Raw genomic sequence first — 26308 nt, forward strand, 5'->3', positions numbered from 1 at the left:
AAGCCTTTATTCACTAATAGATTTGCAAATTGCCTTTATATCATTCCTCCCCAAGTTACTTAGACTTGACTTTAGAGATAATTTATATGTATTTTTAATGTATTTACTAGAACCACCCAACCCACTTCGTAATTTCAAACATGGTACCACGTGTAAAGAGGTACTAGTCTCAATGGGCACAGAAAGTCAGCTGCTAGGCTAGGTCTAGAGCCCAGGTCCCCTTGTCCACAGTCTACAATGCTTCCTCTCTCTCTCATAATTTTACCTAAGATTTTACAGACAGGACCCCTTCCATAAATAACATGTACTTGTCAGAAGCTGAATCAGAGAACATATTTGAAACACAACCATTTATGAATATCCATTTCTCCAAAGTATCTGGAGGCCAACCATCCAGCCTTAATCTTAGAGAGAGCTCTTAAGTCTAGGTACAGCAAAGCAAGCTAAAAAGAAAAAGTGCATAGGATTCCTTCCACCACTCAGAATCACCCAACTCTATGTGAAAACACTTTTATTTTTGGCTCCAGAAGTCTCTCTGGCTTCTAAATGCTGCAGATCACCTCCCTCCTGGATTTCTAGCTTACTTGGTCAATACAAACAGAACAACAGCCTAAGTGATGTGGAAACTTTGATGTTTTCTGTCATTGTTAGCACACAAAAGCACTTGGATTGACCTACTTACATGTGCCTTCCCTCTCTGCTCCCCAATAAGACTCTGGCTGTATTTACAGATTCTGGAAAAAAAAAAAAAAAAAAAAAAGCCCTGGATTTAGATAGTGCTTCCCTGGGGAGAAATTATTAGCACTAATCCTCGTCTTGGAACAAAGCAGCCCGTCGATGGGATAATGGAGCTCAGATACCTCCCGCACCAGATCTGCCTTCCAGCCGTGGGTCCCAGCACAACAGCCACGTGTAAATCCATGCTGCTCCCTGGCAAGGGTCAATGTATTAGTATCGTAATTTATGACACTTTGCCAATTATGTTTTTTCATAGCTCCTCATTTCGTTACAAAGAGATTAAGGATTATTTTTCTACTAATCATGTTCGGATGTGAGAGCTGGACCCTAAAGAAGGTTGAGCACCAAAGAATTGATGCTTTGGAATTGTGGTGTTGGAGAAGACTTTTGAAAGTCCCTTGGACTGCAAGGGGATCAAACCAGCCAATCTTAAAGGGAGTCAACCCTGAATATTTATTGGAAGGACTGATGCTGAAACTGACGGGCTGACTTCCCAGATGTTCTGGGTCAGCTCTCCTCTGCACTCACACCCAGGTCTCCCAGACTTCTGTTGCAGGGCCTTTGTCAGCCTGGGGTCTTCACTCAAGCTCTTCCTTTTTCCCCACTCCTCCAGCTTTCTGGTCATTTCTTACCAATGCTTAAAGCCACAGGAGTCATTCCCCAAAAAATCTTCTATGACACTCTGCCAACTCATACCCACATATCTTGACTGCAACAACCAACACTTGCATGTGCTTGTATTATCTAAGCATCCCCAGAGAAATCAAATTATTTAATCCCAAAGTGACCAATGAAGAAACTGAGGCACATTGATTAAACCTTGCCTGTGCTCACACAGGTAGTAAGAAGTGGAGCTGGATCCTTGCTCCTAATTGCTACACTATTTTTATACTCACTGTATCTCCTCTTATAGCCTTCATCTTCTGTCTCTCCATAGTAGTATCATAATCATGTGAATCAGCTGGTACCTGCATTTATTTATTTATTGAAGTATCCATCCAATCTATTCATTGTTGTTGTTGTTCAGTTGCTAAGTTGTGGCTGACTCCACAATCCCACAGACTGCTGCACACCAGACTCCTCTGTCCTTCACTATCTCCTGGAGCTTGCTCAAACTCATGTCCATTGAGTCAGTGATGATATTTACCCATCTCATTTACTTTCAATTTGCCTTCAATCTTTTCTAGCATCATGGTCTTTTCCAGTGAGTCAGCTCTTTGTATCACGTGACCAAAGTACTGGAGCTTCAGCATCAGTCTTTCCAATGAATATTCAGGGTTGATTTCCTTTAGGATTGACTGGTTTGATCCCCTTGCAGTCCAAGTGACTCTTGGGAGTCTTCTCCAGCACCATAATTTGAAAGCATCAATTCTTAAGTGCTCAGCCTTCATTCATATATCCAATATATATATCCATCAAATATAACCATCCACCCAATACATCCATCTAATCCATATATTCATTCAATCTATCCATCTATCCATCCATCCATCCAATCCATCCATGCATCCCAACCATCCATCCAGCATCCATCCATCCATCCACTCATCTCTCTAATCCATTCCTGTCTATTGTCCATCTGTCTATCAAGTATCTATTTATCACCTATTTATCACCTATATTCTGACTTCCTCCAGAACTACGAACTCCATCCAGAGAAGGCTCCTACACTGTAGACTCATAGTTACTGTGGTGCCTGGCTCAGGGCAGGCCCTGGATAAATACGTGAAGTGTGGTCCAGTGAATGAATGGATGTCCATGCTCCTGTTATGCCCTGGGTATTCAGGGAAAAGCTGAAGAAGGTGCCTGGACTTGAGGAAGTTGAAGAGGGCTGAGGAAAGTGACCCCATCATCACAGCACGCTGAGAGACAGGCTGCTGTGGGAGTCAGACGTGGGGAGGGGAGGACCTTGTGTCTGTTGAGGTGGTTCGGAGGGAATCTGGAGGAAGGAGCCTCTTCGCAGTCGGGTTGTGTCTGCTGACCAGCGCTGCTGACTGATCTGACTAGAGCCCCCAGTCTTTTTCACACATCTATCTGAAAAAGGGAGGCTTCAGGGGACACATGGCCTGTCTTCCCATATTGGGAGGGCTGTCAGTTATACGAAGGAGCTGACTCAGGCCGCCTGGCCCCAGGAGGCAGAAATCACAGATTTTTGTCTCAGCACACACTCCACTTCTCAATAGCACAGCAGTGGGAGCTTCTCACTGGCTTGTGGGGGCTCCCAGGCCCTGAGAAAGCTCAGAAGAAGGTTAGGGGTCCCTTGTCAAGGTGGAAAACTTGGAGACGCCCACACTGGAGACCAGTGGGGAGGTGATCCTCAGAGTTTCCTTCCAACCACTCTAAACTGCTGTTCTTCTGTGCTATCAAAGTTTCACAGGTCACTGAGGTGCTATCAAAAATTACCTTGGTGTGCAATCTACATGGAGAAAGATCAGGTTCCCAAGGGGTCCACTGCGTTTGGAAAAAGAAGTCACTATTTGTGTTAACCTACCATAGAGAACCTAACATGACCTACTTATGTCATCATCTTCAGAGGAACAAGAAACCCTTTCATTATTTTAAAAGTTGTAATGACATCTGTTGTGTTCTCAAACACAAACAGATATGTAATTTAGAAAACATAAAAAAGTCACAAGCCAGAAATAAATTTGTCCATAATCATCTCACCTGGATAAGTCTACAAACTTTTTCACATATTTTATTCATGTATTTTATTCCAGTCTTCCTTTCTATGGTCATACATGCATAAATTTATTTTAATCCTGCTTTTTCTCTTTAAAAACACCATGAACATGTTCCATGTCATTAAGTAACCTTCTGAAACATGATTTTTAATGGCTGCTTAGTATTCCATTTTATGAATTCTTCATGAACAAGTTAACTACTCCATTATTGGTGAGTATTTAATGTGCTCCTAAGTTTCAAGAACATAATTAATGTAATAAAATTGCTTGGATACAGATCTTTGCCTGTCTATGATTATTTCTTTAAGAAAAAAACCCCTAGAATTAAAGTTGCTAAGTCAAAAGGAAAGTCCATCTATAAGGCATTTGAGGGGCATATATCACCGAATTATCCTCGGAAAAAACCTTAGCAATTCAGAGTCCTGACAGCAATATTTGAAAAGGCTTATTTAGGCTCTCACACAGAAATTTTTGCCTGGAAACTTATTCTAGCTCCTAAGTTGACAAGGAAAGTAGACACTGATGCTGTATCAGTATACAGCTGATGCAGTATACAGACACTGAGGCAGAGAAGGAAAATCCCAGATCTGGAAACAGAAGGTCTGGGATCAAGTCATAGCTCAGTTGCCTCCATAAGCCACTCAGCACTTCTGGGAGCCAGTTCCATCATCTGGAAACAATCATAAAAGGAATATCACTGGAAAAAAATAAAAGACTAGCTTCTCCTGGTAGGACTTCTGACGTGTTAGATGGTTCAGAGATTTCCTGCATCAAGGGAGCTAATGGTAAATGAGTCCTCAATCAAACAAGTAGAAGTGACTGGTGATGAGAGGAAGAACTCTGGACTACAGCTCCCACCCCAGATGTAACCATGAACCTAGTGTTTAGCCTTCCCATGATCAGTTTCCTCATCTGTAAAATGGGTCCATAAAGGATAAAATCAGTTGGTACCTGTACAGGCCTCGACAGAGTGGCTAGTACACAATAAGCACAGTATTAGTGTGTTTAAAGAAATAAAGTAAAACTCTCTATGCAACATACCTTAAGTTAAGGTCTTTATATTATATGACTGATTTCTCACAAGCTCTCACCTTGAAGCACCACCATTTTATTTTCATTTTCTGAATGATGAACTTCAGATGGTTCAAGCAAATTGTCCAAAGCTGCAAAGCTAATACATGGAAGAGCTAACATTGAACTTAGGGCTTGCTACTTCAGAGAAAACCCTCTTTGCTTTGAATAGATGAAAAAACTCCAACAGGATTCCCACTGGGTGCTGGGCACTACGACAGGCCCTTTCACAGAGATCATCTCCTTAAGTCCTCTGCAGTTTTTCTGTTTCCTCATTTGTTTATTTATTAGGGCAAAATTTGCATTAAGTAAAATGTATCCCTTGAAGTTACACTGTCCTATTTTTTTTTTGCAAAAACATCCAGCTGTTAACCACTGACACATCAGGACAGAGAATATTTCCACTCATCAGCATTTCTTCTACCCTTAGCCTGAACTTCTGGCATCCACTGATCCAATTTCATTCCCTAAAGTATTGCTTTTTCTTAAGTATCATATAAATGGAACCATACAGTATGTTGCTTTTTGAGTCTGGTTACTTTCACCTATTGTAATGCACATGGTATGCTTCAGTTTGTTGCATGCATCAGTAATTTGTACCTTTTCATTTCTGGCACAACAACCTTTTAAGGTAAACACCATTCCCACTTGACAGCTGAAGAAACTGAGGTTCATGGACATTGAGTCCCTTCCAACAGGTCATGCAGCCATGGTGAAGCCTAGGTCTCCTCCTTCCATATCCTGCAGTTTGTTTACTTATTATTTGTCTGTGTTGGGTCCTAGTTGTGCACACAAGATCTTTTGTTGTGGCCCATGGTCTTCTCTGGGTTTCCTATGTGGCTCAGTGGTGAAGAATCTGCCTGCCAATGTAGGAGATTCAGGTTCCATCCCTGGGACAGAAAGATCCTCTGGAGGAGGAAACAGCAGCCCACTCTAATATTCTTACCTGGAAAATTCCACAGACAGAGGAGCCTGGTGGGCCACAGTCTGTGGGGCTGCAAAAGGTCAAACAGGACTGACTGCAGACACAAGTGGGCTTCTCTAGTTGAGGCATGTGGGCTTCATTGTCCCTTGGCATGCGGGATCTTAGTTCCTCAACCAGGGATCAAACCCATATCCCCTGCATTGGAAGGTGGATTCTTAACCTCTGAACCACCAGGGAAGTCCCATCATATCCTTCAGTTTAATGCAGTTTAATACCATGTATCAGTAAATGGGTAAGCAAACCTAGACAGCATGTTAAAAAGCAGAGACATCACTTTCCCAGCAAAGGTCCATATCCTCAAAGCTATGGTTTTTCCGGTAGTCATGTATGGATGTGAGCCTTGGACCACAAAGAAGGCTGAGTGCCAAATAATTGATGCTTTCTAATTGTAGCACTGGGGAAGACTCTTGAGAGTCCCTTGGACTACAAGTAGATCAAACTAGTCAATCCTAAAGGAAACCAAATCTGAATATTCACTGGAAGGACTGATGCAGAAGCTGAAGTTCCAATACTTTTGGCCACCTGATGCAACGAGCCAACTCATTGGAAAAGCCCCTGATGCTGGGAAAGATTGAGGGCAGGAGAAGAAGAAGTTGACAGAGGATGAGATGGTTGGATGGCATCACCGACTCAATGGACATGCGTTTGAGCAAACTTTGGGAGATAAAGAAAGACAGGGAAGCCTAGCATGTTGTAGCCTTGCAGTTGGATGTGAATGAGAGACTGAACAACAAGAGTGCCTCTGGGCATGCCACTGCTCTCTACACAGCGAGTTCTTGGAGACAGAGACTCCACTCAGCTCATCACTCTTTCCCATATCATGACAAGACACCCAACCTGGATGTACACTCTCAGGAAGTATTTGCTAAATTCAAGGACATGTGCAGACAAGAAGACATTTCAGAAAGTTTAAAAAAATGGTAACAAGACAGCCTTGCAATGCATGTGTCAAAGCACTCTCACTTTTCATTGTGATGCACAGAGAACAGTAACACGAGTGGAGGCAAAGACAGGAATTCATAACCCACATGCCTTCCTGTTACCTTATCAAAACTGTTTGCAGACCCCAGCGATGAAGGGGAAAAACAAGTGTTTCTCCTCTAGAGCCAAGAAAGTCCTCCTTGAGTGATGGGGTGCCTCAGAAAGGGAGAACCCCAGGATGTGGGCATGTCACAATCGCCCAGAAAGCTAAGAGTATCAGATGCCATTTATCTGGTGTGTCAGGGCCCCAGTTGATCACAGTAAATAGCCCCAGTGTCTTGCAGTCACCTGGCCAGGTAGGCATCCTTACCCTCAAGTAGAAATCAAAGGGCTGAAGTTCCATGGGGGTGAGATATTATGACCTGAAGATACAGATATAGTAAAAACAGAACTGAAATTCAAACCAAGGTCAACCTTACTCCTCTCTTATTGAGGAGATTGGGAGATGATTCCTGAAAATGTCTGCTATGAATCTTTTTTTTTTTTGCAAAATGGCATTTATTTTTAAATTGATGATGGATCTTAATCAATCCAGAAATAGTCATTTCACTGGAAGCAACCCAAATATTTATTGACAAATGAATGGATAAACAAAATGGAATACTAGTCAGCAAAAAAATTAAAAAGTGAAATTCTGACACACAGGCTGCAACATAGATGAACCTTGAAGCTATTATAAATGAATTAAGCTGATTAAAAAGGGACAAATATTCTAAAATTCCATTTATATGAGGAAGCTAGAATAGTCAAATTCATGGAATCAGAAAGTAGAATGGTGGGTGCCAGTGGCTTGGCAGGGGTTATGGAGAGACATTGTTTTAATGGAGTTAATGTTTGATGTTTTGCAAAATGAAAAAAGTCTGGAGATGAGCTGTGGTGATCACTTTGGTCATTCAGTTGTGTCTGACTCTTTGTGACCCCATGTACTGCAGTACACCAGGCTTCCCTGTCCATCACCAACTCCCAAAGCTTGCTCAAACTCACGTCCATCCAGTTGGTGATGTCATCCAACCATCTCATCCTCTGTCATCCCTTTCTCCTTCCGCCTTCAGTCTTTCCCAACATTGGGGTGTTTACTAATGAGTGAGCTCTTCTTATCAGGTGCCAAAGTATTAGAGCTTCAGCACCAGTCCTTCCAATGAATATTCAGGACTGATTTGCTTTAGGATTGACTGGTTTGATTTCCTTGCAGTTCAAGGGACTCTCAAGAGTCTTCACCAACACCACAGTTCAAAAGCACCAATTCTTCAGTGCTCAACTTTCCTTATGGTCCAACTCTCACATCAGTACATGACTTCTGGAAAAGCCATCAGTCAGTTCAGTCACTCAGTCATGTCAGACTCTTTGCAACCCCATGAACTGCAGCACACACAGGCTTCCATGTGCATCACCAACTCCCAGAGCCTGCTCAAACTCATGTCCATCAAGTCAGTGATGCCATCCAACCATCTCATCCTCTGTCATCTCCTTCTCCTTCTGCCTTCAATCTTTCCCAGCATCAGGGTTTGTCCACTGAGTCAGCTCTTCACATCAGGTGGCTGAAGTATTGGAGTTTCAGCTTCAGCATCAGTCCTTCATTGGAAGGACTGATTTTCTTTATGATGGACTGGTTGATCTCCTTACAATCGAAGGGATTCTCAAGAGTCTTCTCCAACACCACAGTTCAAAAGCATCAATTCTTCATTGCTCAGTCTACTTTATGGTCCAACTCTCACACCCATACAGGACTACTGGAAAAACCATAGTTTTGACTAGATAGATCTTTGTTGACAAAGTAATGTCTCTCCTTTTTAATATGCTATCTAGGTTGGTCATAATTTTTCTTCCAAGGAGCAAGCGTCTTTTAATTTCATGGCTTCAGTCACTAGCTGCAGGGGTGATGGTTGCACGGTAATGTGAATATATGTTGATGCCACTTACAGATAGTTCAGATGATAACTTTTATGTCATTCATATATTGCTGTAACTAAGAATAACTGTATAGTCCATGGGGTCGTGAAGAGTTGGACCCAACTGAGCGACTTTTACAATCAAACTCACAAGAATAACTTAAGTCGTCTCAGACCACTATACATTTATTTTTTTCCTACTAATACATTTGCCCAGAGAAATGGTTCAAGTCCTTGAACAGATAATATAGTATAGGAAAGGTAAATAAAGATGGAGGACCAAAAAATCATTTTAAAAAATGTTTAGAATTAAAAATGAATCAAGAAAGGGAGAGACAAATGAAAAGTATGGGGTTAATAGGTAGAAATTCTATACATAAAATAAACAAGCAATAGGATTTACTGTATGCTATAGGGAATTAGACTCAATATCATGTAGTAGGGCTTCCCCGGTGTCTCAGTGAAAAAGAATCCACTTGTCAGATGCAGGTTCGATCCCTGGTCAGGAAGATCTCCCAGAGAAAGAAATAAGAACCCAGTCTGGTATTCTTGCCTGGAAAATCCCATGGACAGAGGAGCCTGGCAGGCTACAGTCCACAGCATCACAAAGAGTTGGACATGACTTAACAGTAGCAACAATTTTGTAAGACTCTGTAATAGAAGGTAATCTGAATAAAACTGAATCACGATGCAGTACATCTGAAACTAATGCAATATTATAAATCAACCGTCCTTTAAAAATTAAAAAAAAAAAAAACTAATCATACCAGGGCTTGCAAATGAGTCCTGTGATTCAGTGGCAGATGGAGGGCATTATCTGAGAGTGAACCACACACTGCACACTTTTCCATGTATGATCACATTGTCTTCACAAGAATACACTGGAATCTGCACACTTAGCCTCCTTTACAGATTCAGAGAGCAACTCTGAATTTAAGTAAATTGAAAAGTTTCCAAGGTTGCCCAGCATCCTGGTGGCAGTGCCCAAAGAGCCATGAGGTGGTACCTCTCCAGATGTTGGTGGGCCCTCATCAGGTATTTAATGGAGATCATTTGAAGTGATTCACAAATCCTGCCATGTTCCAGGCATCATGCTGGGGCCTGAAGCAGAGGGGCTGGAGGCACACATTTCAATACCAAGAGGTCCCTGCTTGCAGAAAATTCATACTCTACTGGGAGAGGAGCTATCACTCAAATAAAGAGAAGATCTGACCAAGAAGGATGCGGTTGTAGGATCGTGAATCAGTTGCAGTGGGAACACAGAGGAGAAAAGATTCCTTCTGTCTTGGGGAGCCCTAGAGGCCTTCAAGGAAAAGCCCACTTTGGGGTTCTCCTAAGCTTTTGAGGGTGTGGTTTGGACAAGTGGGAAGGCAGTTGGTGCTCAGCCGCTCAGTCATGTCCAACTCTTTGCAGCCACATGGACTGTAGCCTGCAGGCTCTTTTGCCCATGGAATTTCCCAGGCAAGAATATTGGAATGGGGTGCCATTTCCTTCTGCAGAGGATCTTCATTTCCCAGGGATCGAACCTGCGTCTCTTGTGTCTCCTGTATTGTCCGGCAGATTCTTTACCATCTAAGAAGCCAGAGGGGCAGTTGATTTGAGGAGCAAGAAAGAGCCTGAGCAAAGGTTCGGGGGCCCAAGAAATGTGGAATGGGGTTCTTGATGGCTTGGTTCTCTTGGCAAGAGCTGGGGCGGATGAGGCCTTGCACAGCTGGCCTCCAACGGCCTCTTCAAGGCCCCACATGAAACGCTGCCTGTGGTCCATGGGAGCTGGTGGGGGAAGTCAAAGGGGTGAAGGGTGTGGTCCAGAATGAAAGACTTCAAGTGAGAGGGAAGATGAACAGAGGGAAAGAGGTTTGAAGCTAAGTGAAGATAGACCATCCAATAGGAGACAAAGCCACCGCGGCCATGCTGGGCCTCCCTAGCTTATGCGGGAGGAGCAACAGTTGGGCTCCAAGCGACAGAGGCAGGGGGAGCCCAGGTGCATAGAGTGAGGGCCTCTCTTCAGTCTGCTTATGTGGGGAGTTCGCTATGCTAAGCAGAGGGCCGTTGTTTAGACTTTTCTTTTCATCTTGAAAGAGAAGAGAAGCAGTAACAAAGAACTTCCTCGTCAGATGCTAATTCAAGTTGAAGTTCTAAAGGCTTGGAGGAGGCATTTGTGACACCAAAGCTTTTCCAAGAGTACTGAAATGAAAACTTGAAGCGGGGTGGGGGGGGTTGGGGGGGGGAATAAAGTGTGTTCTAGCTTGTGTCTTTGCTTGCCTTGAGAGCCATAAGCTCTAACTCGGTTCTGATTCTGTGATGAAAATATTGTGTGATATTCACAGTCGTATTTGTGCGTATGATAAACCATAGGTGAGGGTCAGGCTGCCTCCTTTCATTGATGGGGTCTGAGCCTCGGAGGTTCAGGGACCTTGCCAGGCTTCACGATCTAAGTGGCAAAGTCAGAAATGGAGGCAGGGTCTGCCCTTCTGGTCCCAGAAATGAGAAGCAGTCCTGGCCTCTGATGGAACAAGCCAGGAACTTTGAAATGCATCCTGGATTGCATCCCAACTTCACTATGTTGGGAACCAAGTCATCTATCAGCTCTGATGCTCTATTTCCCAAGGAGCCCAACAGCATTATTTTGAAGATTAAAGGGACCACACACAGGCAGCATGGTACCAGACACCTAATGTAGCTACTTTCATGGAGTGATAAGGGGACACAGACAACAAAGTGGGTAGTTCCAAACAAACAGAGCCTCCCTGGGAACAGGGGGTCCTGGCTGGACCCTCCTTCCTCTGCCAGGTGGCCCTCCTGAAGCCTCCCTTCCGCCAGTGTGCTGGAGGCCGTGAAAACTGCAAGGAACAGACAAGGGGCTGAGGTCTCTGAGGTCTCTGCTCAGTAAGAAGCATCCTCTCCATCCTCTTTAGATTCAGAATAAGTGGAGAAACAAGACAAGGGATACAACAGATCAAGGCCAACATATCTCTTTCATTACAATCAAGTTCAGTCAGAGTAAGGAGTTCAGAGTAAAAGGCAGATGGGTCTGCTAAGAGAAGCTCAGAAAGGAATGCAGTTTCACTACCATCCACAGGCTCTGTGGAACTGGGATTCATCTGTCCATCATAAGAGGATGCGGAGGACCTTTGTCAGGGAAGCTAGGGAAAAGGCTGCTTAATGTACTCATTTCCGTGTTTACCTATCAGGAAAGAGGAAATGGGAAGCCAAGTGGGAGACAGTAAAAGGAAGGTTTCCTTCTCTGGAAGGAAACACAGGAGGGGAAAAAGCATCACCCTAACTCCCCCTAAATGAGCATGTTCACAACACAATGGGCTTGAAAAGCAAGCGTGTCATCCTGTTGTTCCCAGAAGGGGGTCAACAGAGGGAGGGGGTATCTTATTGGTCCTGCCCACACTCATGACCTGATGCTAACCCCTGCTCCTCTGTGTGACTCCCAGGGCCCCTGGGAAACTGTTTAGATTTTGCTACAAGAAGGCTCTTATATGGGTCAACAAGCCTTCTTTCACTGAGTCTGAACTTGCCTCGTTTCTCTCTTTCTGTCCCAGGTGACCTCCAGCCAGAACGTGTCCCCATCAGACATTCTATAGTGAGACAGAAGGAAGCAGGAAGATAGGCTCATAATTAAATGCACAAAGACACTCCATGTATCAAATGTCAATATCAGAGCTGCTCCAACTACCATATAAACCCTTCTCAGTATCAGTTGAGAAGGTGTAGTTTGAAGATGAAATCCCCTGGCAAGTCGAATCTCAAAGAAATGAAAGATTTCTTGGGACTTCCTTGGTGGCCCAGTGGTTAGGGCTGCCTGCTTCTATTGCAGGGGGACACAGGTTTGATATCTGGTTAGGGAACTAAGATCACTCCATGCCTTGTGGCTTGGCCAATATATATATATATATATATATATATATATATATATATATATATATAAGATTTCTTTAAAAGATTTTGGGTTTTTGTTTCTTTTTTTTCCCCATTTATTCTTATTCATTGGAGGCCAATTACTTTACAATATTGTAGTGGTTTTTGCCATACATTGACATGAATCAGCAATGGGTTTACATGTGTTTCCCATCCCGATCCCCCCTCCAGCCTCCCTCTTCACCCCATCCCTCTGGGTCTTCCCAGTGCACCAGCCCTGAGCACTCATCTCATGCATCCAACCTGGGCTGGTGATGGTTTATACTTGTTTCAATGCTGTTCTCTCTGAACATCCCACCCTCGTCTTCTCCCACGGAGTCTAAAAGTCTGTTCTGTACATCTGTGTCTCTTTTTCTGTTTTACATATAGGGTTATCGTTACCATCTTTTTAAATTCCATATATATGCATTAGTATACTGTATTGGTCTTTATTTTTCTAGTTTACTCCACTCTGTATAATGGACTCCAGTTTCATCCATCTCATTAGAACTGATTCAAATGAATTCTTTTTAATGGCTGAGTAATATTCCATAGTGTATATGTACCACAGCTTCCTTATTCATTCGCCTGCTGATGGGCATCTAGGTTGCTTCCATGTCCTAGCTATTATAAACAGTGCTGCGATGAACACTGGGGTACACGTGTCCCTTTCAGATCTGGTTTCCTTGGTGTGTATGCCCAGGAGTGGGATTGCTGGGTCATATGGCAGTTCTATTTCCAGTTTTTTAAGGAATCTCTACACTGTTCTCCATAGTGGCTGTACTAGTTTTCATTCCCACCAACAGTGTAAGAGGGTTCCCTTTTCTCCACACCCTCTCCAGCATTTATAGCTTGTAGACTTTTGGATAGCAGCCATTCTGACTGGTGTGTAATGGTACCTCACTGAGGTTTTGATTTGCATTTCTCTGATAATGAGTGATGTTGAGCATCTTTTCATGTGTTTGTTAGTCATCTGCATGTCTTCTTTGGAGAAATGTCTCTTTAGATCTTTGGCCCATTTTTTGATTAGGTCATTTATTTTTCTGGAGTTGATTTGCAGGAGTTGCTTGTATATTTTTGAGATTAATCCTTTGTTTCTTCATTTGCTATTATTTTCTCCCATTCTGAAGGCTGTCTTTTCACCTTGCTTATAGTTTCCTTTATTGTGCAAAAGCTTTTAAATTTCATTAGGTCCCATTTGTTTATTTTTGCTTTTATTTCCAATATTCTGTCAGGTGGGTCATAGAGAATCCTGCTGTGATTTATGTCAGAGAGTGTTTTGCTTATGTTCTCCTCTAGGAGTTTTATAGTTTCTGGTCTTACATTTAGATCTTTAATCCATTTTTAGTTGATTTTTGTGTATGGTGTTAGAAAGTGTTCTAGTTTCATTCTTTTACAAGTGGTTGACCAGTTTTCCCAGCATCACTTGTTAAAGAGGTTGTCTTTTTTCCATTGTATATTCTTGCCTGCTTTGTCGAAGATGAGGTGTCAGTAGGTATGTGGATTTATCTCTGGGCTTTCTATTCTGTTCCATTGATCTATATTTCTGTCTTTGTGCCAGTACCATACTGTCTTGATGACTGTGGCTTTGTAGTAGAGCCTGAAGTCAGGCAGGTTGATTCCTCCAGTTCCATTCTTCTTTCTCATTGCTTTGGCTATTCGAGGTTTCTTGTATTTCCATACAAATTGTGAGATTATTTGTTCTAGTTCTGTGAAGAATACCATTGGTAGCTTGATAGGGATTGCATTGGATCTATAGATTGCTTTGGATAGTATACTCATTTTCACAATATTGATTCTTCCAATCCATGAACACGGTATATGGTATGTTTCTCCATCTGTTTGTGTCCTCTTTGATTTCTTTCATCAGTGTTTTAGTTTTCTGTGTACAGGTCTTTTGTTTCTTTAGGTAGATATACTCCTAAGTATTTTATTCTTTTTGTTGCAATGGTGAATGGTATTGTTTCCTTAATTTCTCTTTCTGTTTTCTCATTGTTAGTGTAAGGAATGCAAAGGATTTCTGTGTTTTAATTTTATATCCTGCAACATTACTCTATTCATTGATTAGCTCTAGTAATTTTCTGGTAGAGTCTTTAAGGTTTTCTATGTAGAGAATCATGTCATCTGCAAACAGTGAGAGTTTCACTTCTTTTCCTATCTGGATTCCTTTTATTTCTTTTTCTGCTCTGATTGCTGTGGCCAAAACTTCCAAAACTATGTTGAATAGTAGTGGTGAGAGTGGGCACCCTTGTCTTGTTCCTGATTTTAGGGGAAATGCTTTCAATTTTTCACCATTGAGGGTGATGCTTGCTGTGGGTTTGTCATATATAGCTTTTATTATGTTGAGGTATGTTCCTTCTATTCCTGCTTTCTGGAGAGCATTTTTATCATAAATGGATGTTGAATTTTGTCAAAGGTTTTTCTGCATCTATTGAGATAATCATATGGTTTTTATCTTTGAATTTGTTAATGTGGTGTATTACATTGATTGATTTGCAGATATTAAAGAATCCTTGCATTCCTGGGATAAAGCCCACTTGGTCATGATGTATGATCTTTTTAATATGTTGTTGGATTCTATTTGCCAGAATTTTGTTAAGGACTTTTGCATCTATGTTCATCAGTGATATTGGCCTCTAGTTTTCTTTTTTGTGGCATCTTTGTCTGGTTTTGGAATTAGGGTGATGGTGCCCTCATAGAATGAGTTTGGAAGTTTACCTTCTTCTGCAATTTTATGGAAGAGTTTGAGTAAGATAGGTGTTAGCTCTTCTCTAATTTTTTTGGTAGAATTCAGCTGTGAAGCCATCTGGTCCTGGGCTTTTGTTTGCTGGAAGATTTCTGATTACAGTTTCAGTTTCCATGCTTGTGATAGGTCTGTTAAGATCTTCTATTTCTTCCTGGTTCAGTTTTGGAAATTTATACTCTTCTAGGAATTTGTCCATTTTTTCCAAGTTGTCCATTTTATTGGCATAGAGCTGCTGATAGTAATCTCTTATGATCATTTGCATTTCAGTGTTGTCTGTTGTGATCTCTCCATTTTCATTTCTAATTTTGTTGATTTGGTTCTTCTCCCTTTGTTTCTTGATGAGTCTGGCTAACAGTTTGTCAATTCTGTTTATCTTTTCAAAGAAAAACAGCTTTTAGCTTTGTTGATTGCTATGGTCTCTTTTGTTTCTTTTGCATTTATTTCTGCCCTAATTTTTAAGATTTATTTCCTTCTACTAACCCTGGAGTTCTTCATTTCTTTCTTCTCTAGTTGCTTTAGGTGTAGAGCTAGGTTATTTATTTGACTTTTTTCTTGTTCCTTGAGGTAAGCCTGTAATGCCAAGAACCTTCCCCTTAGCACTGCTTTTACAGTGTCCCATGGGTTTTGGGTTGTTGTGCTTTCATTTTCATATTTTTCTATGCATATTTTGATTTCTTTTTTTATTTCTTCTATGGTTTGTTGGTTATTCAGAAGTGTGTTATTTAGCCTCCATATGTTTGAATTTTTAATAGTTTTTTTCCTGCAATTGAGATCTAGTCTTACTGCATTGTGGTCAGAAAAGATGACTGGAATGATTTCAATTTTTTTTTTAATTTACCAAGGCTAGATTTATGGCCCAGGATGTGATCTGTTCTGGAGAAGTTTCCGTGTGCACTTGAGAAAAAAGGTGAAATTGATTGTTTTGGGGTGAAATGTCCTATAAATATCAACTAGGTCTAGCTGGTCCATTGTGTCATTTAAAGTTTGTGTTTCCTTGTTAATTTTCTGTTTAGTTGATCTATCCATAGATGTGAGTGGGTATATTAAAGGCTCCCACTATTATTGTGTTATTGTTAATTTCTCCTTTCATACTAGTTAGCATTTGCCTTACATATTGCAGTGCTCCTATGTTGGGTGCATATATACTTGTCATATCTTCTTCTTGGATTAATCCTTTGATCATTATGTAGTGTCCTTTGTTGTCTCTTTTCACAGCCTTTATTTTAAAGTCTATTTTATCTGATATGAGTATTGCGACTTTTGCTTTCTTTTGGTCTCCATTTGCGTGAAATATTTTTTTCCAGCCCTTCACTTTCAGTCTGTATGTGTCCCTTGTTTTGAGGTGGGTCTCTTGTAGACAGCATATATAGAGGTCTTGTTTTTGTATCCATTCAGCCAGTCTTTGTCTTTTGGTTGGGGCATTCAACCCATTTACATTTAAGGTAATTATTGATAGGTATGGTCCCGTTGCCATTTACTTTGTTGTTTTGGGTTCATGTTTATACAGTCTTTCTGTGTTTTCTGTCTAGAGAAGATCCTTTAGCATTTGTTGAAGAGCTGGTTTGGTGGTGCTGAATTCTCTCAGCTTTTGCTTGTCTGTAAAGCTTTTGAATTTTCCTTCATATCTGAATGAGATCCTTGCTGGGTACAGTAATCTGGGTTGTAGGTTATTCTCTTTCATTAAGTATGTCCTGCCATTCCCTTCTGGCCTGAAGAGTTTCTATTGATAGATCAGCTGTTATCCTTATGGAAATCCCTTTGTGTGTTATTTGTTGTTTCTCCCTTGCTGCTTTTAATATTTGTCCTTTGTGTTTGATCTTTGTTAATTTGATTAATATGTGTCTTGGGGTGTTTCACCTTGGGTTTATCCTGTTTGGGACTCTCTGAGTTTCTTGGACCTGTGTAACTATTTCCTTCCCCATTTTAGGGAAGTTTTCAGCTATTATCTCCTCAAGTATTTTCTCATGGCCTTTCTTTTTATCTTCTTCTTCTGGGACTCCTATTATTCGAATGTTGGGGTGTTTCACATTGTCCCAAAGGTCCCTGAAGTTGTCCTCATTTCTTTTGATTCTTTTTTCTTTTTTCCTCTCTGCTTCATTTATTTCCACCATTTTATCTTCTACCTCACTTATCCTATCTTCTACCTCCATTATTCTACTGTTGGTTCCCTCCAGAGTGTTTTTGATCTCATTTATTGCATTATTCATTTTTAATTAAGTCTTTTTTATTTCTTCTAGGTCCTTGTTAAACATTTCTTGCATCTTCTCAATCCTTGTCTCCAGGCTATTTATCTGTAACTCCATTTTGTTTTCAAGATTTTGGATCATTTTTATTATCATTATTCTAAACTCTTTTTCAGGTAAACTCCCTATCTCATTCTCTCTTGTTTGGCTTGGTGAGCATTTTTCATGTTCCTTTACCTGTTGGGTATTTCTCTGCCTTCTCATCTCATTTAGATTGCTGTGTCTGGAGTGGCCTTTCTGTATTCTGCTGGTCTGTGGTTACTTTTTATTGTGGAGGTTTCTCCCAGTGGATGGGGTTGGACGATTGACTTGTCAAGGTTTCTTGGTTAGGGAAGATCGCGTCGGTGTTCTGGTGCATGGAACTGGATTTCTTCTCTCTTCTTTCAAAGACAATGGGCTACTTTTCTGGGTGCCTGATGTCCTCTGCTAGCCATCAGAAGTTGTTCTGTGCAGTTTGCTCAGAGTTCAAATATTCTTTCGATGAATTTGTAGGGGAGAAAGTGGTTTCCCCGTCCTATTCCTCCGCCATCTTAGCTCCTCCTCGGGTTTTTGTTTCTTCTAAGTTGAAAGTCCAAAGTTCAAAATGTTTAGGTTAAAGTGTCAAAATTCTCCTCCCTGATTTCTTTTCAGTCTAGATCTGAGGAGTTCTAGAATCGTGGGGAAACTTGGGATTCCTTATTCTGTTACAAGCCTGGATCTAAGTTAGGTGTGGTTTCTCCAAATAGTGTTTTAGTTTAAAACCAATTCTCTTATGAACTTTTTGTAATTTAAGAGTTGAAAAAACTAATAAGAAAAAGAGGACTGACAAGATTAGCATTATTTCCAAATGCTGGAAACATTCTCATCCCAACCCTAAAGTTTTTTTTCTTAGTTATCCTGGGAAAAACTGATGTTCCCAAAGCCAACTCTCAATGATGCCGAAAGGCTCTTAGAGCAGCTCTGTGGAGGGAGGAGTGGAGGAAACCCTTCCAACTTGAGCCTCATTAAGTTTCCAGTCCAAACACATCACTGTCTGCATCCCCAAAGGCAGGGAAGTAAACTCAAATGTGAAAAATCTCTCATCAGAAAATTTTCCATCGGCCTCTGAAGGTAGTCTCAAGGAGAAGTGCTTACGGCCAAAGTACAGTAGATGCCCCTCTAAGGCCATCCCCAGAGGGCAGTGGCCTGTATCCTCATCAGGAATAGTGGTGTGATGTTCCAGATAAACCCCCAAGCCCACAAGGAGATACACAGGCCAGTCCTAAACACTCCTTGTTTTCCAGGATGCTCTCTTCTGAGTACACACAGCTGCATAGAAGATCAAATATTCGTTTGAATATATTTCTTTTAACAATTTCTAATTTAGCATATGGGCTTCCCTGGTGGCTCAAATGGTAAAGAATCTGCCAGCAATGCAGGAGACTGGGGTTCAATACCTGGTTTGGGAAGATGCCCTGGAGATGGGAATGGCAACCCACTCCAGTATTCTTGCCTAGAGAATTCAGTAGACAAAAGTGGTGGGCTACAGTCCATGGGGTTGCAAAAGAGTTGGACATGACTGAGCAACTAACACTTTTACCTTCTGAATTGAGCATCTACTTGGTAATAGACCCTGTGTTAGGTACGGAGGACTGAGAGGTAATTAACACATGGGGCTTGCCCAGTGAATCTCCTATTGGAATGAAGGTCACTGACCCTGCTTCTGCATCTCAGTTCTTCAAGGAGGGAGTGCATTAGTATCTTTAGAATGGTACCTGACACAGAAACTCCATTTTAGGGAAGGGAGAGGAGATACACTGAAGGATAATCATGGCCCCAGAGTATAGGCTTCCCTGGAAGTTCAGTCAGTAAGGAATCTGCCTCAAGTGCAGGAGGCCCAGGTTCGATCCCTGGATAAGGAAGACCCACTGGAGAAGGAAATGGCAAACTCCAGTTTTCTTGCCTGGAAAATCCCATGGACAGAGAAGCCTGGCAGGCTGTACTCCATGGGATTGCAAGAGTTGGACACAACTTAGCAACTAAACCACAGAGTATGGAAGGCCTCCTGGGTGGAGTTGAGGAACTTGACTTTACCCTGAAGCTCATGGGGATCTATACAGGGTTTATGCAATAGATAGACCACTTCTATTTTTTTACTTAAGAACCTCCCATTTTAGTCTAAAATGTGTTCCTTCAAAATTCATCTATTGAGTCCTAATGTCAAAATATGACTGTATTTGGGGAAAGAGTCTTTACAGAGGTGATGGATGTAAAAAGAGATCATTAGAGTGGGCCCTAACCCAACATGACTGATATTCTTCCAAGACTAGATGATTGGGACACAAACAATGCACAGACTGTGGGGCAATCTTATGATGAGACAACAAGCAGGTGGCCATTTTTAAACCAAGAAAAGAGGCCTCAGAAGATACCAGACCTGCCAACACCTTGATCTTGGACCTCCAGCCCCTCAGACTGTGAGAATATAAGCATCAGTATTAGGCCCCCTTAGTCCATGCCATTTGTCATAACAACCCAACAAACTGATACCTCCCAAATTCCCAGGACTGGTGGGCAGGAGGGAGATTAAGGTAGGAAAGCCAGTTAAGGACATGAAAACATTAACCAAGGTAAGAAATCATGACAAGGTCCCTCCCTAGGCATGCAGAAATGGGAAGAAGGGGCAGACTGAAAAGAGATGCACAACACAGACTTCACAGAGTTTGGGAACCCATTTGATAAAAACAGTAGGAAAGGAGAGAGTCCATAGATCATTCCCAGGTTTCTCATTTGAGCGACAGGATAGATAGTGGTTCCTTTCATTGACATATGTTCAATGGTAAATGGAATGCCTTCCTACAAAAGTCTATTGTCCTGTTGTGAAATCTGGTTTTGGAAGTATTAATATACCAGGCAATGTCAGGTTAGACCCCAAGAAAAATTGTCAGATTCTGTGCAAGAAATTTGAGTCAGTTCCTCGCAGCCCCCCTCCCCTCATTCCAGATTATGGGTTGAGACGGGTTCCCATTTGGGAGTTTATTTCCTAGTTGGTTTCCGTGAGACTCCCCTCCCTGCAAACAGTTGGAATACCCTCAAAAATTTACCTTGCTGGTGGCTCTGCCTTGCATTAGTGTAGGGGGAAGAAGGGTGGGGGATTTAATGCTGAATGGTGATAGCATTTATTTTTTTACCTAATAGCCAAGTGTCTCTAACTCAAACCAACTGAACTAATTGAATGAAAAAGAATGTTAACAGTCCTGGCTACTAGACTATATTTAAAAGCAATTGTTCTCAATCAATCAATGCTGCCGGATTGTTTGATTTCATTAAAGATGTATTTGTTACCAAGCAGCTGGTACCCAAACAGCTGCTTTAGATAGGATTTCCACCGCTCCCTTAGAAGATGTGCATCATTGTATTCGCACATTTCCAGCCACGAAGACTCTGTGGCAAATGTCTGTGGCAGAGATGAGACCTGCCGACTTGCCCCTGCTAAACATCCCAGAGGCTGAGCAAGAGGGGGAAGGCTTGGGGCCCTGCTCTCCAGAAAGCATTGCATCTTCTGAGGGGCTTCACAAGGGTGGGAATATTAAACTCCATGCGTAAATGTAAGAAACCCAGGTAACTTGGGATGAATGCACTGTATTCTTCATTCTTCCAGCTTCTAATCCATCCATGCATTTATTCTGTAAACATTTCCAGTGAGCCTGCTTCTCTAAGAACATAGTAGAGATAAAATGTAATAAGCATAGCTCACATGTATTGATGGAGGACTTTTTAATCACAGGTACTATGCCAGGTGAATTGCACAGATTATCTTCTTGTATCCTTACACAAGAATAGCAAGACTTTACTTTTATTATCCCCTTTTCTAGCTGAGAAAAGTGAGACATAGAGAGGTTACTCCCCTACTATCCATAGTAGTGATATGTTTATTCCGTATCTTCTTTGCACTCATCTCCCCTCCTAGACTGATATCCTAGAAGGCTTTGGCTGTGTCTGCTACATGTGCTCCCTGGAGCCCCTGCCCATCACATATAAGTCACAAAAGACAGTATCATTCAGACCTTCCTGCCTGGCCTCCACACTACCTGGATTCAAGCCTCAGTCATGTCTCGCCAAACCACTAGTGGTGTTCTTTATGCTTTCATTTCTTCATCAGGAAACATACATAATAATAACATCTCATAGATTATTGCAGAGATTAAATGTCAGTGGAGGTTGCGCTTGGAACATAGTAAATGCTTAACAAAAACTTACTATTATGAATAATCAAGGGTCCTATAAATAATTATTGAATGAATAAACAAATTAAAAGCTAAAGCAGAGATCATTACAGAATATTGAATAGAGATTCCTGTGATATACAGTAGGTTCTTGTTGATTATCTATTTTATATACAATAGTGTGAATCTCAAACTCTTAATTTATCCCTCTCCCACATTCCCTCTTTGGTAACCAGTTTATTTTTGAAATCTGACTGTGTTTCTCTTTTGTAAAGAAATTCATTTATATAATTTTTTAAATTTTATTTAAAAGTGATATCATATGATATTTGTCTTTCTCTGTATTATTCACAGAGTATGATAATTTCTAGGTCCATTCACATTGCTGCAAATGGCATTACTTCATTCTTTTTATTTATTTTCTTGCTTGTTTTTATTTTTTTTCCATTTATTTTTATTAGTTGGAGGCTAATTACTTTACATTATTGTAGTGGTTTTTGCCATACATTGACATGAATCAGCCATGGATTTACATGTGTTCCCCATCCCGATCCCCCCTCCCACCTCCCTCTCCATCCCATCCCTCTGGGATTTCATTCTTTTCAATGGTTAATATGCTGTATGTCTGAAACTAACACAACATTGTAATTAAATCAATTATACATAGACTAAATTAATAAATAAATATTTTTTAAAATCCTATATTTGAGTGGATCCATGTATATTACGGTTGAGTCCCTCCACTGTTCACCTGAAACTGTCACAATATTGTTAATCGGCTATTAGTTCAGTCGCTCAGTCGTGTCCAACTCTTTGCGACCCCATAGACTGCAGTATGCCAGGCTTCCCTGTCCATCAGCAACTCCCAGAGCTTACTCAAACTCACGTCCATTGAGACGGTGATGCCATCCAATCATCTCACCCTCTGTCATCCCCTTCTCCTCCCTCCTTCAATCTTTCCCAACATCAGGGTCTTTTCCATTGAGTCAGTTCTTCACATCAGGTGGCCAAAGTATTGGCATTTCAGCTTCAGCATCAGTCCTTCCAATGAATATTCAAGACTGATTTCCTTTAGGACTGACTGGTTGGATCTCCTTGCAGTCAAGGGACTCTCAAGAGTCTTCTCCAACACCACAGTTCAAAAGCAACAGTTTTTCGGCACTCAGCTTTCTTTATAGTCCAACTCTCACATCCATAGATGACTACTGGAAAAGCCATAGCTTTAACTAGTTGGACCTTTGTTGGCAAAGTAATGCCTCTGCTTTTTAATGTACTGTCTAGGTATAATCACCTATACTACAATACAAAATAAAAAGTTCAAAAGGAAAAAAAATCCCATAAAAGAATAAAAAACCAAGTTACAAAAAAAAATTACAATGATTTTTAAAAATGTTAAAGCCAAAGAGTGCTTAGATTATCAGAAAAATTAAAAAAAAAACAGAGAATGGATTCACAGCCCAGGTCAAGGGAGTCAGAGATTGATCCCCAAGCACTGACCTGACTTAACTGTAGGCCAACTTAATTAACTTAGCTCTAGGTCTGTAGGTCTGATGGTGTGGAAGGCACATTTGAGCCTGCTCTTAACTGTCTCCAAGTAGACAGGGGCAGTTTCTCAAGGAGAGGGAGAACTTCTGGGCTTTTTCTTCCTCCAAACCCAGCCCCCCAACTTTCTCCAGGAAGTCTTTTCTGATGCACCCACACAGAGTTCATCATGCCACCGCTGTGGCATGCCACCCGCCCATCTGCAGGCTCTGTGCCGTCATCAGCGGATCAGGTGGCCCCACAGACCGTGGGCCTGTCTGCCTCTCACTGTACCCTCAGTCCCTTACTGATGTGACGTCCTAAATCTTCTTCCTTGGGTGTCATCCGTGGGGCCCAGGACAGAACTGTGTGTGTAGATATTGCGCAAGAAACAGCCGCAGAACCAAATCACTGATTCTCCAGTTGGCAGCAGCATCCAGGACAAAAAGCTCCAAACCCTCTGATGGAGACACAGAAGCTACAGGAAGGTTTTTCAGAGCCCTGGTGGGTGGGAAAATTATAACTTTGGAGTCCAATGGAACGGAGCTCAAATACAAACTTTAGAACATTTTCCATCACCTCCTTCTTCTTGTCCCCCCACTCCCCCAAAGCAGCCTCTAACGATGTCCTTTTTCATCACTGTCCTCTGGGATGGCCTGGAGTCCCTCCTCCAGCTCATGAGAACTGGTGGTGCTCATCTCTCCTGGAATCCAGATTTGGTGACATCAAGTAGGAAGCTTGAAATGCGCCACAGCAGGAGTATTTATTCCACAGAAATTGGAAGAAAGATACCAATCAGGGCTGTGTTTCTTTCTGGAAGCTAATTGTTAAATACTTGCCAGAAATTTCTGCTAGCTTTGTGGCCTGTTAATGTCATCATGGCTAATAATGAAGTTGATCAGTGAGAAAAATGACAATAATAATGATCCTGAGTGCATTTTGCGCTTCTACCATGCTTTAGAGTTCGTGAAACTTTTAAAATGCATATTCAACATATATAAGCCCCACCAAAGTAGAAAATGCACTCATCTAGTCCCCTTCTAGGAACTGTTTGTATAGTCTCTGCTAGGCTGACCATGTACAGCTGGGCAGGTTGGACATCACAAGTCAAGGAATCAAAAGGAACTAAAATCCAGCTAGTTGAATCATGATCCTATTCAACTCTGTCTGCTCAAAGCTTTCATATTTGTCTAATTTCACCAAATTCTACCTGATTTATATACTCTCCGGCACATGAAAAATATTCTCTGAATAACTATTGCTTGAATGTATATACACATTTGGGCTACATGGCAGCCTATGCATTTGGTATGGTAAGCTCCATTTTACAAGTGAGGTACTTGATTTATGCAAGACCATCCTCTAGCGTCATGATTAAAAGTGGGTTCCTGGAGCCAGAGCACATCCTTTTTTCCTGCTCCAGTACTGTGTGACAGTCGCCAGTGGTTTAATCTCTCTATGTCTCAGGTACCAGCCTCTGTTTTGTTTTATTTTTTTCTTCTTCTTTTTTTAAGGTTTTTTTTTTTTTTTAACTGAAGGATAACTGCTAAGTACTAACTTATTAGGGTTGCTATGAGGATTAAGTGTCTTAATAAGCACTTTACATATTAACTGATAGTTATTTATGTGTAAGATTATGCTAAAAGGCTTTTAGGATGAGGAGGTTAGAGTATTTTTTGAGTACCTTGGAGAGGTTCTGTTCTGGGGAGTTTATCTTGGACTGGCTAAAATGTTCACTCAAAATGTTCTGTAACATCTTATGGAAAATCCTGAAGTAACTTTTTGGCCAACCTGGAATATGTGATTGTCTTTTCTAAAAATAAACCAATGTATGGTTAGCAAAGAGGAAAGGTTGAGGAGAAGGATAAAGTGGGTGTTTGGGATTGATGTATGCATGCAACTATATTTAAAATAGATAGCTAACAAGGACCTACTGTATAGCACAGCCAACTCTGCCTAATATTCTGTAATAAACTAAATGGGAAAAGAATCTGAAAAAAGCATAGATATACACATATATGTATAACTGAATCAGCTTGCTGTGCAACTGAAACCAACAAAACACTGTTAATGAACAGTATTTCAATATAAAATTTTAAAAAGATTAAATTTTAAAATAACTACCTAAATTGGACATCATTATCCTCATTTACAAGTGAGGAATCATCAAGATAGTAAGTGGTTAAAGACTACATAGTAAATAATTATTCATCAGCATTAAAGTCTATGCGTAGGTAAAAAGGGTAAATGTGCAAGCCCAATCGTGTCTGACTCTTTGAGACTCCATGAACTGTAACCCACCAGGTTCCTTGTCCAAGGAATTTTCCAGCCCAGAATGCCAGAGTGGGCTGCCATTTCCTACTCCAGGGGATCTTCCCAACCCAGGGATCTAACCTAGGTCTCCTGTGTCTCCTGTATCTCTTGACTGAGAGGTAGATTCTTTACAAATGTGCCACCTGGGAAGTCCTAAAGTCTATGCATAATCTTTCTCTACTTAAAGCAACATGGTTTTATTCTCAGTCTAGTGAAAAATGAGTCACTCTGAGTAGACTTACTTTCTAAGAAGCTAACTTTGTTGTTCAGTCTCTCAGCCATGTCCAGCTCTTTTCAACCCTGTGAAATGCAGCATGTCAGTCGTCCTGGTCCTTCACTATCTCCCAGAGATTGCTCAGACTCATAGCCATTGAGTCAGTGATGCCATCAAACAATCTTGTTCTCTGTTGTCCCCTTCTCCTGCCTTCAATCTTTTCCAGCATCAGGGTCTTTTCTAATAAGATGACTCTTCATATAGGTAGCCAAAGTATTGGAGTTTCAGCTTCATCATCAGTCCCTCTAATGAATATTCAGGACTGATTTCCTTTAGGATGGACTGGTTGGATCTCCTTGTAGTCCAAGGAGCTCTCAAGAGTCTTCTCCAACACCACAGAACAAAAGCATCAATTCTTCGGCACTCAGCTTTCTTTATGGTCCAGCTCGCACATTCATACGTGACCACTGGAAAAACCATAGCTTTGACTAGATGGACCTTGGTTGGCAAAGTAATGTCTCTGCTTTTTAATATGCTGTCTAGGTTGGTCATAGCTTTTCTTCCAAGGAGCAAGCATCTTTTAATTTCATGGCTGCAATCACCATCTGCAGTGATTTAGGAGCTGAAGAAAATAAAGTCTGTCACTGTTTCCATTGTTTCCCCATCTATTTGCCATGAAGTATGGGACCGGATGTTCACTTAGTTTTTTGAGTGCTGAGTTTTCAGCCAACTTTTTCACTCTCCTCTTTCACTTTCATCAAGAGGCTCTTTAGTTCCTCTTTGCTTTCTGCAAAGAGGTGGTGTCAGCTGCATATCTGAGGTTATTGATATTT

The sequence above is a fragment of the Odocoileus virginianus genome, chromosome 16 (assembly GCF_023699985.2).
Source record: "Odocoileus virginianus isolate 20LAN1187 ecotype Illinois chromosome 16, Ovbor_1.2, whole genome shotgun sequence".
Classification (NCBI taxonomy): Eukaryota; Metazoa; Chordata; class Mammalia; order Artiodactyla; family Cervidae; genus Odocoileus; species Odocoileus virginianus.